The sequence below is a fragment of the Pinus tabuliformis genome, chromosome 6, assembly GCF_031772625.1.
Source record: "Pinus tabuliformis cultivar Carrire ecotype Pingquan chromosome 6, CPIR1, whole genome shotgun sequence".
NCBI classification, from domain to species: domain Eukaryota; kingdom Viridiplantae; phylum Streptophyta; class Pinopsida; order Pinales; family Pinaceae; genus Pinus; species Pinus tabuliformis.
The window spans coordinates 1,713,093,472-1,713,110,984 of record NC_142292.1 but is presented as its reverse complement, the minus strand read 5'-3'; the positions used below and the strand labels follow the sequence as shown (position 1 = coordinate 1,713,110,984).

At 36.5% G+C, this 17,513-nt stretch overlaps 1 pseudogene; it reads left to right on the top strand.

Annotated features, from left to right (window-relative positions):
• Positions 1-2,151: 2,151 nt before the first annotated feature.
• On the top strand, positions 2,152-4,368 carry LOC149265606 (cullin-1 pseudogene; annotated as a pseudogene).
• Positions 4,369-17,513: the final 13,145 nt, after the last annotated feature.

Genomic DNA, 17,513 nt, shown 5'->3' with positions numbered 1-17,513 from the left:
ACTTTTGATATGTATGATTTGTTATGTCAGATTGTTAAGGTGGATACTTGCACACTAGTATGTATAAGTTGTTGATGTATATATATGCAATAATGAAGTTTGCATCTCATATATATTCAAATATACATATATATACAAAAAAATAATAATTTGATGTGTTCAATATTCCATAAATAAATAATATTTCACGATCATGTCGACCCAAAAATTTGGGTGTGGCGATCTCTATATAAATATATCAAAATCATTCTTCTCTTCTTCACAATGTGATATCATCTTTTTCATTTGTTTTTTGTGAAAAAATCTACGCAAACAACAGTCGATGAAATTGGGTTACGTTAGGTGACATTTTGGGTGTAAGTCAAGGCCTCTATGTAACGTTGCCATATCTCACTTGAAAAAATTTGAAGGCTAAGAAAGGCGGGCACTTACCACTTCAAAAACGATGATTATCTCCACGAATAAAACTATGGAATTCAATGAAAGATGGGATATTACTCATAATGGCATCCTAAAATTGACAAATATTTTCAAAAGATATTTAAAGGATGAGTTTCTTATGACAGAGTACATAAAAATTTAAACAACTGTCTACAAAATGTGAAACCAAAGACCTCCTTATTTGTACGCACAACAAATCTATGACAAGTACATGATTTCGTTCGAAGAACACGTTGCTCACACAATATTGCAAATTTGTCTTATTTCCCCATACCCTATCAATGTTGATGCAACTATTTCACGCATGTTGATTTTCCGAAGCCAGAGAAAGAGCAAATTCAAACGAGGTTCATCCAATGAAGAGATAAGTATAAGAGAGGCTCCAACTAGAACTGAATGGGTTTTTCCTCTCATAATAATAACACATAGTCGTAATACAATTCTCATAATACAATTCCCTCATATAAACGGAAGGTTTCCTTATAGGGAAAAAACCCTAGATTAACATAACTTCTACCGTGAGATCATCCGCATAATGAACGACCCAGAATTACTATGAAATTACAATATTTTACAAGACAAATTTTCATCTATTTTTAGCTTCCCCTAAGGGCGATTAAATGGGCGACATTGTAGCCTCGTAAGGAACATTGATCCAATGCAGCTGAAACAAAAAACCTCTAAAAGATACCTCTAAATTGTATGTATAAATTGTTGAAATGTATATATAGAAAGAGCCATCTTAAATAGGGATCTAACAGGAGCAAAGAGGGACGTGATTTCTTCACATTTAAATTTTTTTATGACTAGACATTATCTAAATATTTTGGATGAATATGGGCAAAATTTCAATTTAATTGTGATGACTCGGGTACAGTGTTACATATGATACTTGGGTATAGAATGAGCCTCTCGACTCAATAATGAAGTTTGCATCTCATATATACTCAAGTATACATGCTCAAAAGTAATATTTAATGTGTTAAATCTTTCATAAATATATAATCTTTCATAAATGTTTTTATAAACTATTATTTAAAATTCTTAAATTTAATGTTTTGATATTTTCGAATAAAGTAACCTCTCCCAGTGAAATTCAATAAATATAAATATAAATTTTTAACGTTCAATATAATTTCCTATCTCGCTCCCATCCAAACCACCTACACCAATGTGAAATCCGGCCTATCTGGCTCCCACCCAAACCACCTCCACCATTGTGAAACCCGGCGTATGAAGTGTGAACCCTAGGTAGTTAGGGGCGAAGACAAGATACCAACTAGGGATTGCCCTCCAACCCCAACCCCATGAGAAGCATGATGTGTCCCCGTGTTGGGGTGCAAAGGCAGGTTTTGTGCCATGTAGAAAGTTATATCGCATTTATAGTAACATGAAAGTCATGTTATGAAATCTGTTTCTAATATTTTTATTTTTATAATATCCAGTTAGTGGACCTACCCTCCGGTGGTGTGTACGGTAGTTTGAGATGGAAGTTTATATGGTTCATAATTTATTTATTTCACGAATTGTCGGCCCAGAAATTTGGGTGTCCCATATGGAGTGGCGATCTCCGTATAAATATATCAAAATGGTTCTTCTCTTCTTCCTCACCATGTGACACAATTTCTTTTGTTTAGGCGCAGTCGACACAATTTCTTTTGTTTAGGTGAAGGCTAAGAAAGGCGGGCAGTTACCACTTGGAAAAAGATGATGACGTCAACAGATACAGGTACTATAGAATTCAATGAAGGATGGGATATTATTCAGAATGGCATCCTAAAGTTGATAAATATTCTCAAAACAGATTTAAAAGGCGAGTTTCCTGTAACGGAGTACATTAAGATTTATACAACTGTGTACAAAATGTGCACCCAAAGGCCTCCTTATCTGTACACACAACAACTCTATGACAAGTACAGGATTTCGTTGGAAGAATACGTTGCTGTCACAGTATTGCCAGCTTTAGGGGAAGTGCATGGTGAGTTCCTGTTGAAAGAAGTTGAGAAATGTTTGGGAAATTATGACAAGGTGCTGGTTAGACTCACGTCAAATATGTTCTCTTATTTGGATCTTTACTTCGTGGGGCAAAACTCCCTGGTTTCGCTAGTAAAAGTTGGAGTGATGTGTTTCCGTGACGTGGTGTATCACGGTATCAAGATTAATGTGAAGAATGTGGTGATTGAGTTGATTAATCGAGAGCGCGAGGGAGAACAAATTGATCGCGCTTTGTTGAGAAACATTGTGAATTTTTTTGTGGAAATGGGAATGGATCGCATGGATTTGTACCAAAAAGACTTTGAAGCTCCCATGTTGGAAGATACTGGAGCTTACTACTCTGGGAAGGGTTCATTATGGATATTAGAGGAGGATTCATGTGCTCACTATATGATAAAGGCCGAAGAATGTTTGAGACGTGAGAAAGAAAGAGTTGCTCACTATTTGCATTCCAGCAGCGAGCAGAAGTTATTAGAGAAAGTAGAAAATGAAATCCTCTCCCGCTACTATATTCAACTTTTGGAAAATAAGTATTCGGGGTGTCATGTTTTGCTTACAAACGACAAGAAAGACGATCTTTCGAGAATGTACAGGCTGTTCTGTAGAATACCTCAAAGCTTGGAACCTTTTGCAAATATTTTTAAACAGCATGTAATCAGCGAAGGAATAAAATTATTTAAATGGGTGGAAGATGTTGTCAAGAATAATAATATAGATGACATTCCAGCACATGAGTTTGTGGAGAAGATTATTGAAGTGCATGATAAGTGTAGTGGTTACGTTGTGGATGCATTTCAAAGAAGCAGTATTTTTTATAAAGCCTTGAGGGACGCATTTGAAGTAATATGTGATAAAAAAGTCGAAGAAAGCACATGTGCAGAGTTTCTGGCTACATTTTGTGACAACGTGCTTAAAAAGAGCGGCTTAAGTGATGATCATATTGAGGGTATTCTTGGAAAGGCGGCGAATCTCCTTCAGTATGTTAGTGATAGAGATTTATTTTGTGAATTTTACAGGAAAAAACTAGCTTCCAGATTACTACACCATAAAAGCGCAAATGAGAGCCATGAACGAGCCATGTTGTCAAAGATAAAGCATCAATGTGGTCTCCATCTAACGTCAAAGATGCAGGGCATGGTTAATGATTTCACACTGGCAAGGGAGACCCAACTTGACTTCAACACATATCTTCATGATTATTCAAATGTGCATCCTGGAATAGAGTTGACTGTTACAGTATTAAATAATGGGTTCTGGCCAACCTACAAGTTATTCAACCTCAATCCACCAGCGGAAATTATTAAATGCATTAGGGCGTATGAAGGCTTTTATTCTACAAAATATCACCATCGTAAACTTACATGGATGTATTGTTTGGGAAATTGTAAAATTATAGGAAACTTTGATACTAAGCCAATAGAAATTGCAGTATCAACCAACCAGGCAGTCATGCTTTTATTGTTCAATGATTTTGAAAGATTGAGCTGTGAAGAAATCAGTTCACAATTAAATTTGCGAGAGGAGGATGTTATTAGACTGCTTCATTCATTTGTATGTGGAAAGTACAAGATTATTTTGAAGGAGCCGGTGACTCGAACAATAACAAAAACTGATAATTTTCGATTCAATGCTAGCTTCACCTGCAAATCTGCGAGGATTAAGATTTCACTTCCACAAATGGATGAGAAGAAGAGAGTCAGCGAGGTTGTAGATGGCGATAGATGCCATGCCATCGATGCTGCAATAGTTCGGACGATGAAGGCTAGAAAAGTCTTGAGCAGTCAGGAATTATTCGTTGAATGCGTTGAGCAACTGCAAGCCACGTTCAAACCAAAAGTTAAATTAATGCAGAAGCAGATTGAAGATCTGATTTCAAGGGAGTTCATAGAACGGGACAAAGAAAATTCTAATATCATTCGATATATAGCATAAAAGAAATTGCTCAATATACATGGTATCATTTTCGGGTATTGTTTTAACCCTACATTTTCAGTCATTCATTTGCAGGATACGAAACTTTTCAAATGACTTTGAACATATTGTTTTGTAGAATTTGATTTTATCTAAATTATTATTCCTGCCGTTGTAGAATTAGATTTTATGTAGCTGCCTTTGTAGAATTAGATTTTATGTAGCCGTGATATAACGAGTTTGGTATATGTTTTGTCTTTCATTTCTTTTATTGGACGGTGTATGGATAATGTAATTAAAAACATTATTTTCTAGATTATTTTATATCTTATTTCTTATGGTGTTATTGGTTGCCTAGGCTCTCATCTTCTTGAGTCATCATTATAAGCTTATATTTGGCTGGAAACAGAAGTTAAACAATGGATTGTCCCGTCTCTTTTGCCAAAAATTGAACCAATTTTATTTGAAACAAATCGTTTTACTTTACCTTTATATGTGGACTTGCTTGAAAGGCCATAGCTTTTAGTTTTTCACTCCTAGACCTGTCTCTTGTAAATCATATCATAAAGATAGATGTTATGGTACCCAACCATCTCATAAAGATAGATAGTATGGTCCCCAACAATCTCTAAGAAACAATTTTGCAGGAAGAAATCATGAATTCTTATTCATGAACAATGTAGAATGCTTCAAGTATCATAACATTGGTCATATGCAACATGATTGTAACTTAACTTGGGCTCTTAACAAGCTAGAACTATGCCAAAAAAGAAAGTTACACAAGTATGGAGAAGGAATCAAATACAGTCCGAAAGTCCCTTGAACTCTCCACCCAACAACACAGGTCATATTGGCCACATGAAAGAATCGAAGATGTTGATAATACCTTTTCACAAAGATTAGGTGTGAACGCCCTCCCCCCAAGCACTTTGGTGAAGATGTTTGCTATATGCTCATTTGTGGAACAATGTCACAACATGATGTTGGATCAGATGATGCTTTGCATTGATGTGTTTGGTTCAATCATGGAACTTTGTGTTCTTGGCCAACTTTATTGCAAAAGTGTTGTCAACCAAAAGAGGAGTTGAATGCATTTGTTTCTCCTACAAATCTTCCAGAATTTTTCCAAAGCCACACAATTTCCTTTGTTGCTTGAGTTGCTGCCACATATTCTACCTCAATTGTGGAATCTGCTGGAACTGATTGTTTGTGTGACCTCTAGGAAATGTCTCATGATCCAAGACTCATAACATAACCTGTACTAGATACTACCAGTCTTCAAGTATTTTAGAACTCTTTAATAGTCATAGGTAACCAAAACCACCGCTAGGAAGAATATATATATATATCAAAAGGTAGTCGATATTGTAAAAAGTTTCCAAAGGAAAGATGGCTTATCTCTCATAGAAAGTGTTACCTCTGCAACTTTGTTTTTCGACACTGCATTTATAACATGACAATTTTGTGACGAAGCATGCTTTAATTTTTTTCACTTGTACGTAGCAATCTAGGGTTACATCACCCCTGTTATCCCCGAGTGTGCACAAAGGGAAATCCCCTAGAGATAGACTCCAGGATTTCTCTCTCAAACACTGAACTTAGCTCTGTAAACTGTTGGCCCCGATCTCCTTTGTCTTGGAGATGTTGGCTCAGGATTACGACATCCTGGGTTGTTCAAATGCACACATAAGAGATGACCTTAGCAAACAAACTCCGAGATTTCTTCGTTAGTTGTTGGGCCTGACTATGTCAACTGATGATCCCAGCTCATGTCAAAATGCTTTCATGTCTCGGCCTCTAGGAAGAGTCAGTGTAGACCCACCTGTACTCCATGAAATCTCAACCTCCTCTTAATTAGTTGGGCTCACAAGTAAGATCAATCGCAGTCAGCTCAACTTATATCTAAAACAACCATAGTTTTTTTCCGTTGCATGATTCAATTGTTTTTGTAATGGAAAGTGAGGAGGTTATGAGGTGGTTAGGAGTTGGCTACGTGGTAGAGTTGAGTTAATAGAGGCTTAAAGCCTTGAATGCATTATTGTTCAATGAATAAGAGTGGGTGTTCACTCTAAGTCTCCAAACAAAGAAAACGGTATAGGTGTCAATGTATCAATTAATACATTGACTTCAATTAGAATAAGTTTTAAAATTTAGTTTTATGTTTATTCCTATTTTTTAAGAAAATGGTTTTCTAAGAAAAATTGATATATTTTGTTTTTATTTATTATAAATAAAATAAATAAAAATATTATCATGTGTTAATGGGGTACATTAAATGCAAGTGATTAAAGTAAACTATTTCCCTTATAAACACTATCAGAGTTAATTAGGCACATTATGTGTAGGTGTTTATTTTTCTTTAATGTGTCAATGCTTTATGGTTTATATGTAGAATTATTAATATTATTGATCTTTTTTATTTTTCATATGTATGATTTGTTATGTCGAATTGTAAAGGTTGATACTAGCATAGTGGTATGCATAAGTTGTTGAAGTGTATATATGCAATAATGATTTATGCATCTCATATATACTCGAGTATAAATCCACAAAAATAATTTAATGTGTTAAATATGTTCATAAATAAATAATATTTCCCAATCAAATTGAACCAAAAATTTGGGTTGGTTATATGGAGTGACTCTCTCTATATTAATATATCAAAAAATTTCTTCTTTTCCTCACAACGTGAGACAATCCCTTTCTCTATTTTATGCATAGCGACTAACAAAACTAGCAATCGACACAATTAGGTTAGATTACATGATATTTTGTGTGTAAGGAAAGAATTCTCTGTAGCGTTGGCAAATGTCACTTGAAAGAAGTTGAAAGCTAAGAAAGGAGGGAAGTTACCACTTCAAAAAATATGATGATGTCAAGAGATACAACTATAGAATTCAATGAAGGATGGGATATTATTCAAAATGGAATCCTAAAGTTGATAGATATTCTGAAAGAATATTTAAAATACAAGTTTCTTGTAACATATTATATGAACATTTATACAAATGTTTACAAAATGTGCACCCAAAGGGCTTCTTATATGTATGCACAACAACTCTATGACAAGTACAAGATTTCGTTGGAAGAATATGTAGTTGTCACAATATTACCAATTTTAGGTAAAGTACATGATGAAGTCATGTTGAAAGAACTTTAAAAACGTTGGGATATCACATGGTGAAATTTCCCTCATTTCGCTAGTAAAATATGGAGTGATTTGTTTCCGAGAGTTGTTCTATCATGGTATCAATATTAAAAATCTCCTTGCAATCTCTCATTTCAATCTCCTTTCAATATTAGCAAGAATACTCACCTATAATCTTTGCTTCACTTATTCATGGATCTCTTGCATGGCTATAACAATATATTCTCCTGTTGCACTCATTTTTCCTACTCTTCCAAAGTTTATGAGTTCTTGCACTCATCTTGGATGCATTCCATGCATAATCTAATAAGGACTTTGATCAATTCTTATATACGGAGAATCATTATAAGAAAAATTGGCCTAGGAAAGTAGTTGATCCCACTACTTTGGATGATCTCCAACCAAGATTCTCAAGATATTCACCAAATTTATATTAACTACTTCAGTCTGCCTAGGGTGATAGGCTGATCTAAATTTCAAATCAATTCCAAGATTCTCCATAAATTCCTCAATTAATGTCCCAAAAATTTGGTATTTGTATCTGAAAGAATGTCCTTATGTATTCCGTATAAAAACAATGTAAACTTTGAAACGGGAAATATAAACTCAAAACGGGGACTCTGGCCGAAAAAACCCTAAAAAAACATCAAAAACAGTGCTAAAAACAAAAAGTGTGTATACTGGAACAATGGTTTTTTTTTTAGGGTCAATTTTGAACATGTTTTAAAAATGGTAGTGAAAACGAAATTTTCGTGCAAAAAAACACCTTGAAAAGTAAAAAGGGATGATATTGGAATGATGATTTTTTTAGGGTCAATTTTCAACATTTTAAAAAAATGCTAGTAAAACCGAATTTTTATGTGCCAAAAAAAGTTGTTTATGAGGAAAAAACACATTAATGTTTTTGGTAGAATAACATTTTTCTTTTCTAAGTATAAATTCAACATGCTTTCAACCATAACATCCTAGATACAAAAGAAATTGGAATTTTTTCAACCATAAAATTAAAAAACCATGACATTATGAACAAATTACATGACTAAATGAATTCAAATGTCATTATTTGTATATTGAATGAAACATATTTTATATCTCTAATTTAATGTTGTATTGTAGATATTCTAAACAATAAAAATTATCATAATTAAGACATATAATCCAATAACATAAAAATGACTCATAACTTCTCATTTAACACCATATGGAAATCAAAAAATTTATTTCAAGATACGATGCAAACATTAGTTATATAAACTGTCTTAAACAATTATTCAAAATCACTCATATTTTCTTGCACACCATCAGAATTCCATGGCTTCATGTTGTGCACGAGATCTTCTGGAACCAATATACATCTCTCTTTCCTCTACCTGTGAAGCATTAATAATACCTTGAGATTGTTGTTGTTCAATAATGTTTATTTCCTCATGTTCATTCGACACATTTTGTGGCCAAATAAATGGATTTTTCAAAGGTATATCTTCATTTATTGTTGTTGAAATGATATCACTTTGATTATCGAAAAATGACTCCCACAAAACTGAATCAACAATATCAAAGTACTCATATGTATATCTAATATATTTCTTTTGAGTTTTGTCTTGGAGTATCCACAGTAGAAACCATATTTATCAATGTTTTAAATCCCAAGGGATCCATCATCAAGACCAATCTGAATGATGATAGATCCTTGTTGGGATTTGAAACGTTGACAAATATGGTTTCTACTGTGGATACTCTGAGACAAAACTCAAAAGAAATGAACCACAAATGCCTAAAATCCAAATATCTAATACATTTTTTAATTTCTTGTTAATTGGAAACTAGGGCCAAACTCTATGTGGGTCATCTTATTTATGGCATCTGATACTTTTATTGGATCCCTCTCATCGAGAGGTGTAGGATTGATCGAAAGATCATCTGATTTCGATAAGTATTCATGGAGTTATGAATTTATTTGTATTATAAGACATATTGTCAAGTCGACTAACATCCTATGTAGGCTCAGAAGCCCAATAGTCGTGTCTATTCATCATCCACGTTTTAGTATAAATATAGAGGACCTAAAATCATTTGGAACACACATCCTCTTCATATGTGGTCTCCTCCTCTCCATGTCTTTGGGTTTTGGTGAAGGAGAGACACAGTGAAGATATGTTGGCCCAAGGGTTTTGCCCTAACCGCAGGAAGTTGCAGGTATATGAGGATGATCTACGCAGAAGATAGAGACCTAATACACTGTCCAGAAGCCTTATACGCAGGCCCTAATACGCTATCCAGAAGTCTTATACGTAGGCCCTAATCTACGCAGTCAAGGAGGCTCCCATATACGCAGATCATGATGGAGACTTATACGTTGTTCATGATGAAGACTTATACGCTATTCATAATGGAGATATATCCACAGAAGACTTATACGTTGTCTTTATACGTTGTTCATAATGGATGTTATACGCTGGTCATTGTGAATGTTATACATTGTACTTATACGTTGTTCTGGAAGTCATTTATACGCAGGGTAGAGAGACTCCCTACACGCAGTGACTGTCATATGGAACAGCCGCAGTCATAACCGCAGTCATGAGGAGGTGAAGCCGCAGTTAAGGTGTGGAGCTACAGTCACGAAGAAGAGGAGCCACAGCAATAAGGAGGTGTAGCCACAATCAACGCATGAATTTGCAGTCTTGAACAGGGAAGCTGCAGTCATGAAGAAAGTAGCCGCAATCATCAAGAGAGGAGCCGCAGGGTTTGACTACACCTTGTTTGGGTTTTAGGTGTAGTCTCAACCTCGATGCATGGAGTAATGAATAAGTTCTCTTCAGCAAAGTCTAGATACACTTTAGATCTGAAGGTAGTATCCACAACAAAGTCTGGGCATGTCACTCTTATCATATCCATCTCGAATAAAAGGAACAAGACAAGTTTTGGATGTGGACATAAAGATCATGAAGGTATTCTTGCAGTAGACAATAGTCAATCTCAGTGATGATCACAGGGATACAGAGAGATCATACATCACAGTGAGATTCGGATCTATATCTCATTGTCTCGGCATAAGGAGCAATATCATAGTCTATATGAAGAAACAGTCCTAAAGCTCCAGCAAACTAGTAATGGAGGAATGATATAATAACTAGGACTACTTGATGAAAGCATCATTGTCTCAATGATGATGAAGATATAAGGCACAGTCATCATGTTGAAGAAGACCTCGTTGACATAATGTCAAGGCTGATCTCAGTGATACTGTAGTGATGGCTTCAATGGTGCAACAATGAGGAGGACCTGTACAGCATGGTGTCACATAGTCATGTACAGCAAATGGATGAAAGGCAGCACTCTGATAGGTGAAGGAGTCACCTTAGAGAATCAGTTGAAGCAATATGTCTTCAACTAATCTCATGCGATATCAAAAGTCAAAAGATTGACTTCTATTGTAAATGTACTATCTCTCTCACTTTCTCTGCTGAACTTTCAAGAACATAAAAGAAGAATTGATCAAGGGTTTCCCCACATTAGGCTTTGTCCCTAGCTAGCACCACATCTTGTGTCCTCTTGTATTGGCTTGTCTTCTACGATTTATATTTATGTTCTATCTACAATTTACTTTATGCCGATGTGATTGCTAATCTGGAAAAGAAATTGAAATAAATTGCTCTAGCATAGAACATACCTAAAATTAACATTTCTTTTAGGCAATGAGAATAATTTATATCTCTATTCTATCTTCATGCATTATGAACTTCACCAACCGATTGTAATAACAATATTTTTGATGCAAATATTGGATGATCTGGAATGAACTTCAAAAATTCCAAACCTGATGACGGTGCCCATTCTGCAGTAATTGAAACTTCTTGCCCCATATTAGTGTTTTCCCATCAATTTTTTTGATACAAAATTGATGTTGGAAGCTAATGTCATTAATATGTTCAATTCATTTCCCCTCACCATGTGATCCTAGAATAAACCTTCACATGTCAACAGTTTCTTCCAACACATCAAAAGTAGGCTTTGGCATGTATGGTTTCTTAATACATTCAATTAATGATGGCGAGCTCTCAACTTCCTTCCTCCTCAATGTGACTAAAAAACGATTGAACATCTAATCAATATGGTCATTAGTATGCCCAACAAGAAGGAAACCAACCTTTACCTTCTGAAAATTTCTCAATTCAACAAGCATGTTTAGATATCCAAAAACAACTTGATTTTTGTTTTCACGGCAAGTTTTGTCCAATTGTAGATACAAAACTTTGGGAAGATTACCAAACCAATGAGAAACAACATCATGAATTATGGTTATGGTTAGATTTGCATCATTATCAATATTTGGAGCTGTGAAGTACACCCTTGGCAACATTTTCCCATTGAAGACCATACAACCGACCAAGTGATACTCAATAAAATTTTCGTCCTCTAAATTTTTGGGTGTGTGAACAAAATGTGGTAAAAGTGTTTTCTTCTAGTCCATACCATCAATTATCAAACCCAAATATTTATTCAGATTATCATAACACTTCTTTTTATGCTTGTACAAATTTTTCCTTTCACTTGTTTGTTGTTCCCGATGCTCCTGAAGTTCTTTAACAATTGAATCTACACAACATAAAAGAAAGCCATTAAGAAATATGTTTTCATAGTTGATGACTATACAATTTTAAAAGTTAAAGTTATGAATGCTTACCTCTTTATGACCCTTCACATTTGTCCCTTTTTTATTTAAGAGAAGCACATGTACTGCAAATCCCCATCCTTGTCTTCTTAGGAATACAGACATTTTTTAATTCTTTCTTCCATACCTTCACAAAATATTGATATGTAATAAATCGGCCATGTCCCTCAGCACCTTCTGCATATTCTTTGTATAATTTGTAAATTTCTCATCTTGAAAAATTATTTGGAATATGTATTGTCTCTCTATTTGGCATACACTCTCCACGCTTTGAAAAGAAATCTTTCATTCATGACATTGCAGTATTTGATAATGGCCCAAACTGTCTTTTATGACATACTTTTGAATAAAATGTGGGCTCCTTTTCCAAATTTTCTTGAATTCTCGAGAGACGAAAATTCCCAATCAAATGAAACATTTTGAAAGCCTTTATATAGATAAATAAAGACCCAATATGATAATCATAACCTGACAATGTAGATTGCATGCACCCAACGAAATATGAATTTTTCATGCTTATATTCATTGACAAATATCTCTTCCTGCTCTCTAATGCAAATTTGAAATCCATATGTTTCAAGCAATCTTTTTGAAAACATTCACTTCAAATGGGAGCATTGATAGAACTTCTTCTCGTCAGATATTCTGCTCTACCCCTTGTATAACTAGAACATCTGCATTGATACGAAAAGGTCAACTCCTACTCGATACAATATTTTTTGGCAACATCTCCATCATTGGATGATCATTTGTATAAGGATTTTCATCGTCATGAAGAGGAATTTTATCCACGCTATGATTAGCTGTGATTTTCAAATACTGACTTGGATGATATTCTTCATCTTCCCCTTCTTTAGTGCTACTATCATATTCCTTAGAATTCAGACTGAATGGAAAATTTGACTCGATGTTTATTGGATATTCTTCCTCATGTGCGTTGTCAGTGCTGCTCTCATAGGCCATACAACTAGGACTACATTGAAAATGTGACTGTTTACTTAATGAAAATGTTACATCCTGTCCTTTGTCACTACTACCTTTATAGTCATTAGAATTAGGACTAAGTGCATCATCCTGTCCTTCATCACTGCTGCTCTCATAGTCCTTAGAATTAGGACTAAGAGAACACCGTGACACTCCATTCTTTTTAAATTCAACATCACGTTCTTCATCATTGCTGCTCTCATAGTCCTTATAATTAGGACTAAGAGGACGCTGTGACACTCCATTATTTTGAAATTCATCGTCACGCTCTTCATCACTGTTGCTCTCATAGTCCTTAGAATTAGGACTAAGTGGACACCGTGACACTCCATTATTTTGAAATCCGTCATCATGCTCTTTAGCACTGCTGGTCTCATAGTCCATTAGATTAGAACTAAGAGGACACCTTTTGAAATTTTTCATCACGCTCTTCATCACTGCTGCTCTCATAGCCCTTAGAATTAGGACTAAGAGGACACTGTGACACTCCATTCTTTTGAAATTCATCATCACGCTTTTCATCACTGTTGCTGTCATAGTCCTTACAATTAGGAATAAGTGGAGACTGTGACACTCCATTCTTTTGAACATCATCATCATGCTCTTCATCACTGCTTCTCTCATAGTCCTTAGAATTAGGACTAAGTGGACACCATGACACTCCATTCTTTTGAAATTCATCATCATGATCTTCATCACTGCTGCTCTCATAGTCCATAGGATTAGGACTAAGTGGTCACCGTGACACTCCATTCTTTTGAAATTCGTCATCATGCTCTTCATCACTGCTGCTCTCATAGTCCTTAGAATTAGGACTAAGTGGAACCTGTGACTCTTTATTTATTTAAAATTCTCCATCCCCTCTTTCATCAGTGTTGCTCTCATAGTCCTTAGGATTAGGACTAAGTGGAAAAATTGACTTTCTATTCATAGTGGAAGAATTCCTATTATATTCATCAATATTAATAGAGTTGTTATGTGATGAAGATGTTGATGATGTACAAAACGAAACTTCACTATCAGGAGAATACATCCCTTTCAAATAGAAGAAGTTGAATGATACAAATGCAGAGTCTCCTAAAGATATTATAAAGCTTAGAGAATGAAATTTTCTCTCCAAAAAGTTTCACCAAAATATTTCCCTCCAAAAATTTTGTTAGATTTATTTCCCTTCATTATTTTATTCTACAATTTATTGAAAAATGTAAACTAAATTTTTTTATGAAATAAATCTTTAAAGTTAAAATTGTAAACTACAAATTTTACCTAAATTATTTTAATCGTTAAAGTATATAATATTTACTAAACAATTGAATGTTTTTTTTAATTTTTATAATACTTTCTAAAACAAATTAATCCCACATTCACCACATTGTAAAACGATTCCATAATATTCACTTTATCATAGTTTCCTATATCACCATAAAAAAATTAACATGCTAATTTTTTTTAAACAAATTAATCCCACATTAACTATATGGTAAAACATCTTCATACTTTCACCTATATAATAAATTCCATTATCACTATTACTCACAACACATCAAGATTTTTTGATATTCGCTGAAAGACTTGGAGCGAATTTGTGGAGGAGCTACATTGTTATCAACAACATATTCAATGGAGAACTCTTGCAATTGAAAGGTTAGTTAATTTATTTTCCTTGCAAGTTTTAATATTAAATAAGTTTAATGAAGTAGAATTTCTTTTTAAATTAAAACTTTTTGCGGGCCAAATTTACCCACTATGTCCGTTGTGAGCATGGTGGGCCTGGTAAAGCTCATGACGGCGAAACGAGCCCGGTAATGCTCACAACGGCCAAACGGGCTTGTAGGCTAGGGGCGATGAGTATGGCTAGCCCGCCCACCTACAAGGTGGCAAGGCGATTCTCAGAATCGCCTCTCCACCGCGCGGGTGGGCGAGCCGCCGAGGTGGCATGGTGGGAGGCTACCACAGCACCCCCCAGTGCCACCTCAGTGGCCCGCTCACCCTGGGGGTGGCAGGCCACTAGGGTGGTGTGGAGGGGCTGCCACATCCTCCCCCAATGGAATGCCCGCCAGCGGGGTGGTGGGGCGATAGTTGGCAGTGTGGCAGGGCGTTTCTGAGAATCACCCCGCCACCCTACGGAGGGCAGGCCACCAAGGTGGCACGGGAGGGGTTGGGCGGAGGGCAGTGGTTGGGCCACTATGGTGGGCTAGGCGGGCGGACCCAAACGGCTGGCTCGATTGGTGATCCGAATTGGATCCATAGAAAGACTGTCGAGAACCATGACTGAATTAGGTCAAAAAAATATCTAATGAAATCAAAAAAGTATCATAAATACCCTGGAACCAATGGCCATGGCAGCTGACATGGAACGATGAGGACCTCGATCAAAGCACACTAACCAAGGCCCATGGAGACCACGCAGGAGGCCAAAGTAGCCCCTAGGAGCCCTGGAATGGAAAAAGGGCGAAGTTTTTGATGCGCGATTATCGCTAATCATGCATCGATAAGCAAACAAGGCCAAAATGGGAAAGCCCAAGCACCTGGTCACATGAGGGAACTGGAGGACCACAAGCGGAAAAAGGTAAAAGCGCTAAAGTACAAAGGCGGGACCCGCGCTCTAGAAACCGGCAGTTTTGATCGAGGCGCCCTTGAACGGTAAGAGGTTTTGGATAGGAGTGGAGTGATTCCATACACCGATCGATGTGTGGCAGACAAAGGTGAGAGAAAACCGTCGTTGATTGTGTGCTATCGATCGAGCAAGTCAACCGCGCGAAACGTGTGTATGGCGTCGGATTTGGAGGGCCCAGATTGGACGACTGAGATTGTGCCTAATGGAAAGAAGCAGAATCAACAGGGAATTAAGCCACGTTCTAAAGGGATTTGGAATTCGTTTGACCGCCACGGTGGAGGAAGAATGCATCATGGCGTAACTGAAGAAACGAACTGGCGAAGCATGCTAGCACCAATTAGAGGAGGACAAGTGGCCACTCCCTAAGCGTTAATGATGACGCTGAACATAGAGAACTCCCAAGCGCAACTGCAGAAGGTGAATCGACACAGGCGGAAGAGGAACCGAACAGGCATAGGGATCGAATGTCTAAAGCCATGAACAGATGTTATAGACAATTTTGTGCCTTGCAGCATCAGGCATGAATTGTCAATAATCCAAGGGATCCAAAGTCCCTAAACATGATGTTCCTACCCCTAGAGGAACAAGGTCAGCAAACCAACAGCTCTCAGATCAGTTCTCCACCTGAAAACACTCAAAAACAAGCAATCCTGAAATCAAAGCAGGTGCTCCACTAGGCTTCTGCGCTGAAACTCAACTCCTCCATGGTGTACCTGCGTTGCAAAGCAGGTAGATCAAAGGCCACCTGCGCTGAGCGAGATGGGACAAGTGGCACACTGAGTCATTGCTCTGGAATCTTCCAAAAATGACACTTGGATCAGGGATTTCGCCTTGTGATGAGTCAGAGGCTCTGTTTCTCCAAGTGGAAGCAAGGTTCTCCAAGTGGACTCAAGAACTGAAGATCAACTGAAGAGAGAAAGGACACAAGGCAGTTACACATCAGTTGCAAGCTGACTCATCCTTTCTCAATTCATCTATATATTGAGCTCTCTCCTATGAGCTCAAGGAGGCTGGAATTTTGTGCAAAGTAATGATATGCTGTTGGTTTCACTATAGAACTATTGGGTGATTGCTTGAAGGAGGTGAAGAGGAGAAATTCTTTCTGCTGGGAGGTGTTGCTGGATTGGGGCCTTCAATGGTTGTAACCTTCTCAGAACTTTACTTCTTCCATTAATAAAAGCTATTGAGGTTCTTCTATATACACTTGTTTCAATGATGTATTTTGATAATTGTATATTTGATTTATGCTAATCCTTGAATCAGTTATGATTGCATGCTTCTTGTAGTTTCCTTCTTTGTTATTTTGCAGGATCTCATTGTAGTTGGGCCAGCAAAAGAGCAAGGAGCTGGGAGCAAGCAGCAAAGAGAAGAGTTTGGATTCGACATTAAGCGCAAGGCAACGGTTAGTGCATTTCTTCATTCTCTCTTGCTTTCATAAAGAAGTAAACCTTAAGTAGTTTTCTTTACAGTTGTTGCTGAGGTACTATCACCCTTAGAGTGGGATAGGGTCATCCGAATCGGATACTTTTCCCTACAACAAACTGGCGACTCCGCTGGGGATCGTATCTGTTTGATTGTTTGTAGTATTTTGCTATTCATTTCCTGAACAAAAGAGTACCAAATCGAAAAGCTTTTGACTATATCAAAAGCGAAGTAGAGGGCAGCTACTCTAGCTCATTTCTGAGCATGTTCATGATTTGAAGAGCTGATCTACAAGGATCCTTGTAAGCTCTTAGTGATAG